The 17,398-nt window shown below is 31.3% G+C and overlaps 1 protein-coding gene across 2 annotated transcripts in view; it reads left to right on the top strand.

Annotated features, from left to right (window-relative positions):
• The window catches only part of LOC148624803 (uncharacterized), a 66,930-nt gene that overhangs the window by 41,391 nt on the left and 8,141 nt on the right, over positions 1-17,398 (top strand). The gene's annotated exons all lie outside the window — the stretch shown is intronic.

Below are 17,398 nucleotides of genomic sequence, written 5' to 3'. Positions count from 1 at the left end.
AGCCAAAACCAAAACATTTGCAAAATTATGTAGAACTGAAATCAATTTGACAATCAGAGAGAATAGTAATTGGTGCATCACAAGTGATAAAACATCACGAAGAAGAGGAATAATTTTTAGCATGTTTATATGTAGGAAATAAAATCGTGAAAAATAAATGTAATGCCTTTTTTCAAATTTTGTATAGGATTACTTGTTTTTCGCTACATTTAAAATGTTAACGGCTTACCTGTGGTGAGGCAGTTAATTTAAAGTATCATGGTTGTTACATTACTTACCTAGGTCTTCTATAAGCTCAGAAATTTGTCGATTCTGTTAAAAAAAATATCAGCATGATCATAGACTTCTAAAAACGGTTATCTTTTGTACAAAAGAATAGATCTGTTACTTTTTACTGTGTCACTTTTAGAACTTCTAGATTTACAGGGTGTACAAACACCACCTGATGGGTATAAACAATTTTTTTTATTGGACGAATAAGTTATTAATGGAATGAGACTACATTGCTCTGATTTCAAAACTAATTAGACTGAACGCTGATGTCAATGTTCAGTTGATAGAGGGTCAATCTTATGTATCTGTTGTATAATTATGTTTCATACCTGAAGACATTATTTTGTTCAATTTGACTGCTAAAATATCTTTTACAACACAATCTGCCATTTAAATGCAATATTGATTCTAGCTCCATTATACTTAGTGTCTTGAAATTTGTTAAATAAATATACTATGCATTTCGACAAATTGCATGCATTTAAATGTAGTGATTGGAAGGGCTAAATTGAGTGGAGGGCCTTGTATCTTGCGGGAAAATTTAAGTATTTCAATATCTATATTGTGCCATATACTCCCTGTTTTAGACGAGACTTATATGAATTACCCTTCCTGTGTTTTGTGTCTCTTGTTGAAGTATTGGTTTTAGAATTCTGTGTATATATGTCGCTTTTTTCATCACTGATGTTTTAGATTTTTATCATACAAGAAATACATGTAAATGTTATTTGAACGACATCAAGCTTCAATTTAATTCGTATACGTATGAACAATCATTGTTTTTTTTCATTAAATAAGCATTGATCATCCCCCGTCTAGCTCAAAGTTAATCATTTGTGTCAATATGTGTAGATAATGTAATAAAGAAGAGGAAAAGAAAATAGCGAATGAAAATCACATCAGTATCGATTTCTGAACAAATTTTTAAAATGGTATTAAAAATGGTTATACAGTAGAGTATTATCGATACCACCGTGCTCACATATTATGTAGCAATCGTTCGAAAAATCAGACAAATCAGGTGATTCCTGCATGTAAAAAAAACCTGAATTCAGTATTATTTCTTGTTCAGAAACAGTTACTGATCAGCCTAGTCTTAGGCTGTTGCACTTTTGAGATAAAAATCATATATATTGGCACTTTTGAAGAGTTATCCTACTTGGTTTGGTTTCATTTGGTTGATTTAAGTGGGAGATGAATGTCCGATGTTCTAAAAAAATGCAGATCTGAATGCAGAAATGACTATCGTTATTTGAATTTGTAGCATATGTAGACTGAAAAAGCATCGTTTGTTATGTGGGTTTGTCTACACCATGAACCACTTTACCATTGGCAGTGTCTGAATTTTATGTTGCCTAGTACCTAAATGGTGTAAAAGCCACTAACATCATAAACCTTCGTCATTGCCAAGACATCACTCTATCTTTTCATATGCTTTAATGACTCACAAAGAGTATAAAACAGAATATTATATTTCTAAATATATGATTTAGGATTGTGAAAAATAAAATACGTTGTACAAAGATATGGACCTTTGATTTCAAATAAAACAATTTTGGTTTATAAAGTAGCACATATTTCGTAAAATGAGATTCGATTTTTGCCATTAATTTGTAAACTACAGTATAATAAACACATTGGGTCATGAAAGAAAACAAAATAGCACAATTATCAATAAGTGTGATGCATGGCCATTATGGTAGTTCTGCAAAATTGTCAGCAAATGCAGCCATTCTCTCATCAGATCTACTCATTGTCATAAAAACATGCAGCTTATACTTATTTGTGACGTCATATTAATAACCTGGTGATTTTTATAAGATTCCTCTCATTAAAAGCATCTTTAAGTCGTTTTTGTTTCTTAAATCATAAACTATATCATTTTTATATGACCAAATAGGACTATTTAACTGAGTAAAACGTAATTGGTCTTTATGACATATATGATGCCGGACACAAAACTGTAAATGGTAATTCCCTTGTCCGTATTCACCACTTCTTAGTTAATATATACAACATTCGTAACTATCAATTTTTATACACAATTCTCGGTTTCCTTATTTAAATCCTTAAATCTTATTTGTCATAAATAAAAAATACACTATATGTAATCCAGTTTGTTATTGTTTATTAACAAAATTATACTTGTATGCATTTATGAAATTATTTGTAGTGATAGAAAAAAAAAACATTAGTTCAAAGAGAAACTTTTTATTAAATATCCACCATTTCTATCTTTTGTTTTTTTTTCAATGCCAGCATTTAGCCCATATAAGACAAAGAATTTTAATTTTAGGATAATACTATCAAAACACTGGATGGAAAGCCTTCTCGCAGGCATTCTGGTAAAAGGGCTGCTGAAAGAAAAATAAGAAGTTATGTGTATAAGTAAGGCTTACGTTACCTCTTCGACATATTGAAATGGGTAGTGTATATTGTATGAAGCATTATTTTCTGTTAGATAACTGAAATTGATTTAAAAGAAAAGTAAAAGAGATAGGAAACAATCGAAGTGCTCAGTCATTGAAGTGTATTCATTTTCTTTTGATAGGGTAAACAAAGTAAGACTGACAAATGCATTGATTCATAATGGTTTGTTTTTCTCTTGTCTAAAGAGTATTGTCTGCAATAACATATAGATCATATGTTTTCTTCATATACAAAAGAACAGACAAAAAATACTCGTGTATTTTGTTTCGAACTATATATTGGCAGTAAAGCAAGCTTGGTGTGTGCCATCTTTTTTCTGAATAACATATTCATCTTGTTTAACCTGAAACCATTCCCATGGTTTTGTTACAATATTACTGCTATTAGGTTGAAATTCTAATAACTGTAATAGTTCTTATTTACTAAAGTGTCTCATTTTTATAATATATTTACATTTAGTGTACATATTACAACATATTTGTGTATTAAGGAAAGTTAGGAAATATGTAAATGTTGACTGAATATTAGTTAACTCATGTTACGTATGTATACAATTGCAAAGAGTAATCAAGGGAACCAAGGTTATAGCGGTTATCAAAAGAATGTAATTAAACATTGTAAGTGCATGTATAAACACATCTTTGTCCTTAATTCTGCGCTCATCTTTATTGTATATTATTTTGAATGTAGTGGAATTTCATTTAAACTGCATGTTATGTGCAGCTTTGATAATACATTTAAATCTGTTTTATCTGACCAGATTTGTTAGAATTGATTATTTGTATTTTACTGGTCTTACTTTAAGGTTTGACTATGAAAGATCTTATGAACAGAAATTCAAACATTTAAACAAAATCAAACCATTTCATGATAAATGGTACAGTGTTTGTGTAAAGATGACATACGATAAACGGAGAATTATGTTCGAAACAATGACAACATAAGCTGGGTTACAGGAATGAAGTTTGTTCAGGTTCAAAAGAATTATACAATTGAGTGCACTCCATATGCAGCTATGCTTGATTGTTAAAAAAAGCAAAACTGAAATAAAAGTTCCATTTATTCTACTATGAATCACGCCAACCTGGTTCTTACAAAAAGCCATATTTAAGTATTTGACAATCTAACGATCATGCATGGCAAGTAACATTCCACTGTATGATATATTTGTATGATTTGGATTTGAAAAGCATTGTTGGTTTTATAATACGTGTCACTATTGCCATTCCTTTTTTATAATATGACAAAATCATATACCAAGGCGAGAATCTTTTTTTTTTATCAGATCCCATTGAAATAAATATTGATATTGCCAAATCTCGATCCTGAATTTTGAAAACGACTTGAGTACCATTCTTTGTAAGAATCAGGCAATGAGTGGCACATCATATTTCTTAAATTGGTCATTTTTCCTCAAATATATTCAATACACCTAGAAAACAACTGAACAGCTATTTAAATTTATCCTGAAGCGTCTGTAACGTAGATTTCTTGACTGCTTATGTAAGGAAAAAGTGCTGGAAAATGTTCCAGCCATTTTTCCATAGTGCATTGCAATTAAATATGACCTATCAATATCTTAAAAAGGCAAATTTTACAGACACCTTGATGATTATTTCTGACGGTTATCGGGTATAAATGCTTGGTTAATGCAATAAAATCTCTATGTTTTTTTCTTTTATGTGCCACACTTTATACACATTTTGCCTGATTCTAAGACGGAGAAGTACTTAAAAAAATCATTTAATAGGTTTTTTTGTGACGTCATCTAAGGCCTGAAATAAAGAAATCACAATGTTCAAGTTATATTTGTGATTAAACATGTAAAGGTAAACATTTAAATTTTTAGTGAACACAGTCAGCTTATCATGTCAGCTGAGGTAAAATTGGAAGAAAAATCGCGAGATAAAGTTTTGCAACAAAGCCTTGAAACATCACATTTCATCAACAATGACATGACTTTTTAAAAAAAAAGTGTTGAAAGTTGTATTTGGCAAAGTTTAGAACCTTCCAATTTTTTTCCCTTAATTATAGAAAATAAATCATCTATATGTGTGAACATTTTTCACGTCGCAAAATTATTTGGCGAGGGAAGAATTTGTGTAGAACTGTGCATTATTTTTGGAGTGATATGCAATGTTTTTTGGTAAAAAAAGTCTTCAAAAAAAAATTAGCTTGTTTTTAATTCTACTCTCAAATTGCAATATCAAAGAAAAACAAATATTGTTATGAATAAACTAGGTATGATTTCTCATGTTCTTCTGGGTAACCTAAACGTTATAGGTGATTTGATACAAGTATGATATAAAAAAAATCACTATTGGGCATAGTTGTACATCTTGTTCTTTGACATGTTTTAAGCTGTAAATTGTCTTTTTAATTTCCTCTGGATGTAATTTGATACTTTGCTTTAAAAAGACGACAGCTTAAATGGATTTTGCAAACACAGACTCGACAGAATAAATGTCAGTAGAGTCATTCTATTTTCGATCGATTTCTTAATCATTGTTGGTATAAAAGAGATGGACATTTGTGTATAACACGCTATTCCGGAGACTATCTGGTCAGTGTTTACCATACACCGAGCATTCAATTTTCAAGTTGCACAAGTCAAATGTGTTTATTTGCATTGGTAAATTTTACTTCAACGCGCACAATTGACCTATTAATTTGAATTCGTTAAAGAATCAGTCGTTAGCTATTTAACAAATCAATAATATTGTAACCATGGACATCTTCCGAAAGTTCACACGTTACAAAATGTTACGTAGACGGCTTGTAAAAGACCATTCTAAAACGCGCACCCCGCCTTTGTATCTCCTAACGAAATTCATAATGGAAAGAATGTACAAAGAAGGCTCAATGACAAAATAAAGTGCTCATATGTTTTATTTCACAAAAATATCTATATTTACTCCTTAACATTATCAAACAATATCACATACGGTGTATTGCAAGATATCCTTTTATGTGATATAACAGTACATGAATAAATAAGAAAACAGATGAGCTAATGTTGAAGTCTTGGTATTAAACAAAGGTGTGTAAAAATAAACAATTACAGTCTAAAGTATTCAAAAATTCGTTTTCATATTATAAATTTGGTTTAATACCATTCTCTTGCATTCAGGCTTCCAGAGGAGGGTTTTTTTCGTGTTTGTTGGTTGTTTGAGGTATTTTCGTAAATTTTTGGAACACAGGAACCACCTTTGATATGTTTTGGCATATTCCTGTCTTTATGCATTAAATTCCATTCAAGATCATTCTAAATGGCTATTCTGTTGCATAAAAAAATTATTTATCACTTTTATAATGAACAACAAATTAACATATCATTGAGGTAGATCGATAAAATTGAATGCATCTGCTTCCTGGCATTCCAGACTGCAACATGCTTTAGCTTTTATAAACTTCAGATGGTGTCAATGTAGTGGTTTCTCTTCTCTTCTTTCGGTAATTTATGTTTTAACACCCAGTATCGAAATCATGTTAAGTTGAACTAGTTTCAGTACAAGATATATATCGGATAATTTAGCCTGTGAAGTAAGAAATTAAATTTTTTATGATTGGGCATTCTGTTAGGTTTTGGTAGGTTCGACTTTGAAGAAATGGTACAGTTTGTTCAGAACTAAAGAATTAAATCAGGGTTGTGCAAAACTCTGTCGTTTATCACGTTTAATAATATTATTGATTTTTATAAAATTTTAACAATATGTCCGAAGGAAGCATGGCCATTCAGTGCGAATTGCTGTACAATACCCGATCTTCTTATGATGATCCAACAGTTACTCATAAATCGTATGGCATCTAATAAAAAGTCTACGATTATTTTGTTAAAAGTTTGCATGCTAACCGGTCAGATTTAAACATGTTTATGGACAGTAATTTTTTCTTCGGCAGCATTTTCTTTGACAATATATCAGCTATATATCAATCACTTTCGTTGATCCAGACTATAATGATCTATTTTATTCTACGTTTTTGTTTAATAAAAACACTGAAAGAAGTAACTAGAGCTGTACTCTTTTAAATTGTCAACTTTGTTCACTAATTTTCAAGAAAAGAGGTCATTGTAAGCTTATTATTAATACTAAATTTAAATACATGAATCCAAATTTATTTAATAGAACTGGGTCTGGTGCATTCAACTGTTAGATTTGCTCAGTTGTGATTGTTGTATTATAGTCGAATGAATTCGCCTCATTTAACACCACGGAACCCGACCTTTTCATGTCTTTACAAATAAAGCAATTGTAGCTTGCTCTCTGTTTGTTTATATTTTAAAATTAAAAACTGCATAGCTTTGGATATTTTAAATCATTTCGTTCTGTTTACATAGGTTTTCTGCAAATTATCAGGACAAATGCGTAACCAAATCTTAAACCTTAAAAAACAAAATAAAAATATATATTTTGCTTTCATATTTTGATTTCCTGCGAATGAATAAAAAGCGTGTAAAGAGAGGGCAAGATGTAGGGTTAAATGGATCAGTTCATTTCACGATTTTGAGGGAAACCAGGTTTTCATTGAGACAAAAATTGGCTTCTGAAATTTAGAAGTTTTCTAAAAATGCGTAGTGTAGCGTATACTTTAACTACTTAGTTCAAGCCATTCAACATTGGCTTTTTTATATGAAAACTTATTTTTAAACCACTAATGCTGAGTGACCTTGTAAGAAACTTGACTGTTATCGTTAAAATATACATTTTGGCCGTCAGTCCTGTCGAACTAAAAAGTTTCCAACATTTCACATGAAAAGACTATCAATCAATGCAGTTTGTATTGAAATTAATAATTTCACAATTAATTCATCAGCAAAATGCAAAATAATATGAAAAAATATTTCAACAATTGAGTTTGAAGAGAGATCTCCACTCTGACTAATAAACTTCCTTCCGTTTTGCGTTAAGCGGAACTCATAAGAGTCTACTTGCTTGCTTACACTACAATGCTTGATCGATGAGTTGTACTAATATGCTACAACGGATCTGTGTTGAACAGTCCGTCTCATTAAATCCTAGTTTCCTATAGACATTGTTCAAAGGCCGACTCTATTAGCGGATGGTTGAACGCCCTCAATTTACCTGAGTTCTAACCGGAGTTTACCTGGATGGCTATTGATTCTCTTTGATTGATCGCCACTAATGCGTAATATAAATGGCATTAATTTTATCTCTCTAAGATTCCTGGACTGTGATTAATTCCTATCTGGTCGGGAATATTACGGTTAAATGCACACATATTATTCAATTCAAGTTGTGGGACAATACATTTTAGTTTATTGCCTGTTTATTATCTGTGAAGCATTAAGAGAGAATATTTAGCTTATTTTATGCATTATGTAGAAAATATTATAGTTCGTGCATTTATTTGTGTCATTAACTGATATTCGTTGACTGGGTTAAACTGACGACATTACCTCAAACAATGCTTATGCAATAATTGGAGTAAATTTCAATATATATTCTCAATCATGTTTTTACTCACTACAATATACTAATATGAAGTAGGATAATTGCAATAATGCTTTAAAACCGTTCATTTAAAATAATCTCTTTACAGTAATATGGTTTGATTTTATTTTTTCTTTTCTGGTTACCACAAATCTTTATGGAAATCAATAAGTCTATGAAGCTACCTTTCTATTTCAAAGTCATTTAAAGCATTGTTACCTTCCCGGCATTTTTTTTAACTTTCAAGGATTTTGTAGTCGCATTTAATTTTGATTTTTAGTTTTTTTATTGTATTTACTTTTGGTTTGTTTATAATTTTATGTTTTGTTTTAGAATATAATCGAGTTTGTTTGTGTGATCGATTGGTATGTTTTTTATTTTGTACATTTTGTGATATATTGTAAATGTCTTCTTCACTAAGCCCCAGAGGCACAAAACCTGCTCATCTTAAACAATTTACAATTTTTGTGACCTCACGGAATCCACGGGCTTTGATTGGAGTAACTATGTTGATTGTGAATACGGTAGTCTTTTCGGGTCAAAGTGGGTTAGTAATTCAGTGTCATATAAACCAAATGAATTAACTACTCGCAAATTGCACATTACTTTAAATTTATTTGTTGTTTTTAGAAGTTTATTTTCTTTTTTAGTTCACCTGACCGAAGGCCATGTGAGCTATTGCCATCACTTGGTGTCAGTCGTCGTCGTTAACAATTTTTCAGAAATCTTCATCTGTGACAGACACTACTTGACCAATTGGAACCAAACTTGGTATAAATGTTCTTTGGGGTATCCTGCATAGAACTGACGTGGAGATTATTGATCCGTCGAAAAACATAGCTGCCGTTACTAAAAATATAACATTGGGATCAAACAGTAGTTTTTGCATTTATCTCCAAAACAAACTGTTAGGTTTAGCCAAATTGTGACATAAGTAAAAGTGTTCAGCACTGTTAAGCCATGTTGTTGGAGTTATTGCCCTTTTTGCTATTCTTAATGTTATTACATTCAAAAATCCTCTCCTCTGACACTACTTGAACAATTGGAACCAAACTTGGTATGAATGTTCCTTGGGGTATCCTGCATACAATTGGTGTGGTGATTTTTGTCCTGTTTAAAAACATGGCCGCTGTTACTAAAAATATAACATAGGGGTACAATTTGTATCTACCTTTTAAAGCTTTTAATGGACTTTTCTTTTTATTTATCACCACGACGGATAAAAGTTATAGAAGCGAAGCATGTAACCTTGGAGGCGCATTATGTATCCTTGTTTAGAGCTTAGGTAACTGTGTTGAACATTTTCTGTCTATCAATAGCTTTGTTCATCGATAACCTGCAGTATAATGTTTTTTATATGTGACATTTAGGTTTCTTAATAGTCAATTGCAATTTGTCAGATTATACAAATACGTTGGTTTGTACTAAAAATCTTAAAGATCAGAAGGAATTTACTTGACCTGTATCAAAATAAAGACAATATACCCTGCAAGTGCATCTGTGATATCCGTGTTTTCTGTATTTTATTTCTATATGATAATACCTGTTATTTCAGCCGTTTTATTTTTTCTCAATTTTTAAACAGTCTTTGCTGTGTATATCTGTTTTCCATATCTGGTCTTTGTCCCTGGATTGCATTCTTTTGATTACCCTATAACCTTGGTTCCCTTGAATACTCTTCCACGACCTTCTGGTTGTAAATTTCACCTATAAATATGCTACCCATGCATGCCTGTTTTGACCTTTATTAGGTTTAGATTTTGAAATTATTTTACCTTTTTTTTCTTCACTTATTTCATTTTATATCTTTCTCACAATATTTAAAAAAAGAGCTCATGCTTCCTTTTACTGCACTTAAAAGTATTTTCTCTTAGAACTGTTGTTTATTAAAACCGTATTTACTTTGTCGTCAAAGGCTTTATAATTACGAAATAACAGTAGCATTGATAAAAAGTACTCTCACAGAACAAGAATTGAGAATCAAAATAGACAAGTTTAAAATCACTGGTTCATTTAATAATAGTAATCTAGACCATCAGATCCAGATTTTAAATTTGTCTTTGAATGCATTCCAATGATTAACGTTTCGTTGATTGATGGGAGAAGAAATAGCTGTGAGAGAGAGTAATCTTCACAATTCAATCGCTAAAGGGAATGTTGAAATATAAGCTTAAGGACTGAGTTTACTTGAATAATCTTATCACGACCACATTGATTGTATTCTTTTTTGCCCTTTCCACTTAGCATTCACCTACTGTTTGTTCTTGGTGTTCGATATCTGGTTAGTATCCTCTATTTGAATGTGACAATTGGTTGTTTTGTCAATATTTACAATATTCACTATCGGATGTCAAAGAATAGAATTATTACCTGAGGGTGGATTAGGGACAATATATATTTTAATGAAATCTTCTTTATTTACATACACTACAGGTGGAATGAAAATTTCCAAGTCGACTCTACACGATGAGACGAAAACCTTTCTTACATATCTTGTTGAACAACACACTGAATTATCACGATGTTTAGGTTCTCTTATTGTTCAGATCTTGCACTTGTAAGTACTGGGCAAGTTTGGGTACACTTTTTATATAACCCTTTGCGGGCTTTTTTTAAATTGTTTTAGGTAGGGTTGTTGAAAAATCAAATTTGCATTTCAACATTTTTTTTCTTATTAAATAACCTCTTTCTTTACTATCCTTGATCTGAATTTTGCTGATGGATTTCTTTCTGAAGTACGTTAAAATGTATTTCAGCAGTAAAAAGGCACTGCCTAAATAGTTCATGCCTGATGGTCACTTACCTAATTATTTCATATCACAACTCATACGTTATGCCAGAACTTGCCGTAACTACGCAGGGTTTTTTGTATCGCGCCAGACTTCTAACAATGAGGCTTTCTGGACAGGGTTATGTTGAAGTCATCACTACAGACGTTTTATGGTCGTAATAATGAATTCATGGATCGTTACGGTGTATTCATCTGCACCATGAAAACTGACTTGTTCAACGTGTAATAATTGTCCTTTCTTCTTTTGTCTAACCCGAACTTGACTTTTTATGAGAAAATCGGTGGGTGTTTCTTGAAAAGCAGAGGACGCTTAACCTACCGGTGCACCTGGTCCATGCTCCCAGTTTTAAGTGGAGTCCGAATTGCTCATTTACTATTGTTACTTTGTATGTATTATATTAGACACTTAATGTTCTTTGTTGTAATTGTCTGTTCTTCATTGATCTTTGTCCCTGGAATACATTCTTTTGATTTCCGCTTGAATCTTGGTTCCCTTGATTACTCATAAAGTCAACCTGGACTCATTTGTAGTGTATTTATATACTCTAATATCAACCCGGACTCGGTTGCAGTGTATGTATATACTCTTAAATAATAAGTTAGGAAATACGTTGTATCATTTCACAAGATACGTTTTACACGCTTGTGACCTTCTGCATACGCTTTAACTTTTGTGCAATATTCCCTTAATGAGCTATTTAGTTTCTTATAGATGTTAATTTACACACAACTTGGCACAAGTTTATTGATCAAAGAATATGTTGCTATTTTTGTATTTGTCTCGGTTACAACACAATTACAACAAAAATATTAACTGGAGCCTCAGTTAACACGACACCATTTGACCCTCCCCCTCTTTTGTCTAATCATACCATTTAGCTATAATTGTTAGTAATTACAGTCTATTGACCGACTACTATTCCCATCACGACAAGAAGTGAGACTAACTGACAACACACACCGTATTGCTGAATGAGCTAGATTTGTTCGATCGATTGGTCCTTAATGGAAATTTCTTTGCTGTCACATATCGTTGAAAAGTACAACATTTATAGAATTTGAAAAATCTTCACTGCAGTGTACTAATTTTCATGTGTTATACTTACCTTTCCGGAACACTTTATGTCGCTACCGTAATGTCACACTCTTAATAGTACTTCAGTTTCGGTATTACTGTTGATTTATTTACCAATAAATTTGATGAACGCTTCCTTGTCAGATATACTAGAATGTGTTGCCAGTAGGTTGGATTAAGCGTACTACTACTTTTTTTGTTACCATATTTGCGTTTCCTTTTATTTCTCTTTTAGGCTTTATTTTTTAATCGTTGAGTTTGATATAAGCCTACCGTTTTGCAAAGGGACTCTCCTTGCATTCCATTTTTAATATCGTTTTTCATATGTAAACACTCATATTTTTTTCTTTTTTTTTCTTCAAGAAATATATGAAATGAAATAAAGTTTTAACAAAGTTTTATTTTTATATAAATTCTAATTGTCATATTTTATTTTCAACTAAAGAAATCGATGTAAACAAAGCTAGTTATAGATACATTGTATTGTAATACAAGTCAATGATCGTTCTGGTTGTGGAAAATACATTTAAAAATCTTGTTACGGGAATTAATTGAGAGAATATTTGTATAAAATATTGATGACTAATATCTAGTAATTATGTATAGTATTTCAAATGTTCGGTCTTAATTAATGCAAATTTTATCTAGAAGATAGGAATCCGAAACTTGTAACTACTTATTTACCTGTTTATTCTAATAAATTTGGTACTTAAAACAAAGAAATGTTTCAAATCTTTTTAATTGTACGTACCAAACAAACTTGTTAATACACGTGATTTAAAATTGTCCGGAAATAATGATCAGGAATATAAAACTTTAAATGATTCATTATTGCAGTTTATGAAATTAAACATGAAGATATATGTACTAAATAGTATACCCCAATTAAGAAGTACTGAAAACCAAAGGCTAAGAAGTTCTGCCATGTGCAATCGATGGTGTTTTATGAATTTTGAATTCGTTATACTGCTAATAAGTTATATAATGTATGATATAACTCGTTGTCTATAAAGGATTACAGACCAGAATTTTGTTTTTGCAAGAGTTATTTTGAATGGAAATGTGAGTGAGCGATTCAGGGTAGATAATTCTGTCAAAATGTGTAATCCTCTGTAATTGTATTGAGACTTTCCCAATTTGTTCAGAGAGGTAAAGCAAGATGATAGTCAAAGTTAGGCAGAGGACCATTAAAAGTGAACATGTAGTACTGCTTTTGTTGGTTTCTGACATGGATTCGCCAATTTTGATGCCTGCTTATATATAGGCACTTAATTGATTTTTAAAACTGTGTAAATTATATTTTAATGCAGAAGAGAAATATATCAAATTTACAGATGGATCAATATGAGTAGCGTATGAGCTTACACCTATCAATATGGTAAAATGTATTAATGTATCAAGGCTTGCCTACAATATAGATAATCATCCAAACATTTATCAAAACAATGATTGCAAATAATAAGAAAAAAAATAATCATGATGCAACTTGTTGATATTTGTTATTTGTTTTAGATATATTTGTCAGAGAAAAGATGTATTTCCCGATACACAATTGAAGTTATAATCAATTAACCTAAACACTGTGTTTGATTTTTCCGTTAACATACTCATCAATGCTGAAATGACAAAGTCAATGATAGCAGAATAGTTTCAAAGCGTTAGAAGAAAAAAGCTTTTTCTAAAGCCTTTGCTATTAAGTAATTATCTTCATAAAAATTCGTCAACCACGGAAAACTCATTTTATTTCATCGATTTCAAGTCATTTTACACAACACTCGATACAACATGGTCACATTTTTCCATTGGATGATATAAATGAAAATGACATATTCGTGACAAGAAGATCATGTCCGATTTGACAGATCTTGGAATGATATATAAAGTATAAATTAGTATAGATTACAGAGTTGAGAAGTTGAATGGTATTTAAAATATTGTACATGTACTTTATACTTGTACTTGTGGTTTGAGAGTATAAACAAAATCAAAATATTATTTTATTGACGTTTAAGTTGCATTCATAGTAGCAAGTTGTTCTTGTCATATCAAAATTATTTTGAAAAACCGGAATTCTGTACCTGTTCTTCAATACACTTTCCTCGATTTAACTTTAAAAAGTGTGCTACTCTAAACATGCTAAAATAGGATATAAAGTTCTTTATCTGAACTGCAATTGTCGAACTGTGACTGATATATATGCTTATATTAGCTTGAATACTAATTTAATATAATTGAATAAAATTTTAAGCATTTCGAACAATCTAAGTGGGTTAACACAAGTAGCCTGTTACTAGACATTGCATTTTACAATCACAAAAATAGTGATTATTATTTTCTTATAGTGTAGCATATTTCTATTTTTGTGCCTAAAATCTAAATTCTATCAAGCTTTCATGTGTCCATAATTATCTTCTACATGTGTTGACTTTTTGCGTCTGGGAACTATGCGTAGATTTATCTTGTTTTTTGAGTTTTGTGCTTCTAGTGTATAATTTACTTTGGAATCTTAAATTTCCGATTCATATGGTTTTCATGTAGCTAAATGAATATTTACTCCTTTAAACGCACTTACAGCATACCATAATTTGCAATATTTATATGATTGGTATTTTTTCTGAAGCAGTGGGTACCGTTCCGCTTTTCACCCTTTGACATTAAAGATGCTCTTCCATGGAAACGCAAGTCACCTGATCGTAATTCTGTTTCCCGATTGCCAACATAGTGGCGTTCAAAAAAAAAACTGTATCGAAAATTGAATTTGCGTGCTGTGTGTTAATTCCTGAATGAAATGTAGGAACAAAGATAGTACTTGTTTTAATTTAGTCATCGTGATTTTTAGACGAATTTATTTATCAAAAAGGACTATGTAATTATATGTTATAGGAAAGAAAGTTATATGAAGATTATATGAAAACCTTCAGGATAATTGCAAAGAAATACAGGTTTATGACGTCAGTGGCATAAATCAGTGACTAAACTTATTTCTAACCTATTATTGTCGCCAAATGTATTCTCAAACATGAATTTACAAAACGTGTTTTCACTTATTGCGAAGGAGCTATTATAATAATTAAAACGCATGCAAATTTGCAAAGGACATCAAAAGACATATTTCTTTCCTTAAATGCTTGTTTGACGTCATTTATCAAAAGGATTGATTCCTTGTTTTATATGAAGGATGAAATTTTGTGTGTGTTGTTCATCCTTAAATGTATATAATTGGAACTGAACATCATGCGTGGGGTCGTCTTACGACATGGGAACACAAAGTTGCAAAACACGTTGGCGTTTAACTCTAAGAGCCGAAATAATAATGCGTAAAATGCTTTAAATCTGGGAAACGTCTCGGTTGAAATATCTTTTCGTTATAATGATTTTGCTATCGCATTAATATATGTTATGACAAAAAAACATTTTTTATAAGACAAAATAGCAGATAGAGTTTCTGGAAAGCCTACAGTTCGAAAATATTGTTGAAGAGGTATTCAATACCTGTACATGTTATACTGGTAGTTAATAGAAAATTTACTCCTAAAAGTAAATTAAGCTGAAAAATTTTGTTGTTAAATCATTTGAATATCATTGAGCTTGACAAATACTGTTTAATGATACTAACATAACTTAATATATATTAACTTATTTGTTCGGGGTCTGCCGTATTTCTACTTAACAAGTACTTTGCTGTAATTTAAAATAATTATCATCTTTGGGAGCATTTAGAAGAACAATTGAGGTCATTTTCATCAATTTACGATTTACGTCTGTATTGAAATGAAATATAAATTAATAAAAGTCTATACAGGATTTCCTACAATGATTATACGAGAAGAAATGTTCCACTGGGAACCATTAAACTTACGTTGATCTAAACCTTATCACGTTGTGAGATCCCAGATTGTACACTCAATAGTTATATTTATTGGAGAGTGTTTAACTACAGGGTCAACTAAGAATCATGCAAATAAAAAAGACTATAAGATAATACTTTTTGTCAACATTCTAAACAACATAAAAACTTTCACATAGTCATATAAGGAACATAAAAGATTTCACAGAGTCATGATCGAATACCAAGTAAAGTTAATGTATGTTAGGTAGGAAAAGAAGTGGAACTAGTCAAAAAATTTAATTTAAATTCTATAGAAAAGTATTTCTCTCCTTAAGTGCATAAATGGGTGTGCAAATCAATGATGGAACACCTTCTTCTTAAAAGGTTGGCTAAAAAATGTGGACTTATTACTCGCTGCATGATTCATACATGAAGCAATACTTAATTTGTACATAATACTCAATAGCTCCATTGCGTGTAAGGAATTCTTATATGAATACATTTGCAACTGAATTAAATGAGAAAAGGTATCATAATGATAACAATGGGATATTAATACAAGACAGGGGATGGTCAACACTTAGAAAAAAAATACCATAACTCATCTAGGGAAGGATGATATACATTTAATTTATTCCAACTATTGACTATAGAAAACTATTGACCAAACTTTACGACAAACGTGATGACTTTTCATTCACAATTGTCAACTTTCCTTTCCTCTGTGGCAACATCCCTTCGGCCCCTGCGTATGGAGTGTTCATATCACAACTCATACGTTATGCCAGAACTTGCCGAAACTACGCAGACTTTTTGTATCGCGCTAGAACTCTAACAAATAGGCTTCTGGAACAGGGTTATGTTGCAACAAGATTGAAGTCATCACTACAGAAGTTTTATGGTCGTCATCTTGAACTCGTGGATCGTTACGGTGTATCCATCAACACCATGACAACTGATTTATTCAACGGGTCATAGTTTTCCTTTCCTCGTTTGTCTACCCCGGACTTGACTTTTTATGAGCAACTCGGCGGGTGTTTCTAGAAAAGCAGAGGACCTACCGGTGCACCTGGTCCATGCTCCCAGTTTGTAGTGGAGTCTGAGTTGCTCATTTACTTTGTTACTTTGTATGTATGATTTTAGTTACTTTATGTTCTGTATGACTGTTTTTCATGTCTGGTCTTTGTCCGTGGATTACATTCTTTTGATTACCGCTATAACCTTGGTTCCCTTGATTACTCTTTGATTACCGCTATAACCTTGGTTCCCTTGATTACTCTTCCATTAAAATAGTACACTCATTCACTCATTGTGCACAGTTCTAATAGTCTTGTTTTGTTTCCAACATTTCTACTTATTGAGATTATTTGAGAGCCGATTATCAGACTTTTCATTCCGGCTGTGTATTATAAAGCTTGCTCGTTTTATTTGTTATTAAAAAGTATTAGTTTGAAATAAGGTATATATATTACACATCATGAGGAGGGGGGAATTTATGTTTTTCCAATAGTATTATGTATATAAATGCACATTGTGTATCCCATTTC

Source organism: Perna viridis, chromosome 2, assembly GCF_037379345.1.
Source record: "Perna viridis isolate PV_CMFRI_1.1 ecotype Kerala chromosome 2, ASM3737934v1, whole genome shotgun sequence".
Taxonomy (NCBI): domain Eukaryota; kingdom Metazoa; phylum Mollusca; class Bivalvia; order Mytilida; family Mytilidae; genus Perna; species Perna viridis.
Note: the sequence above shows the minus strand (reverse complement) of the source record. Positions and strands in the feature narration are given on the sequence as shown.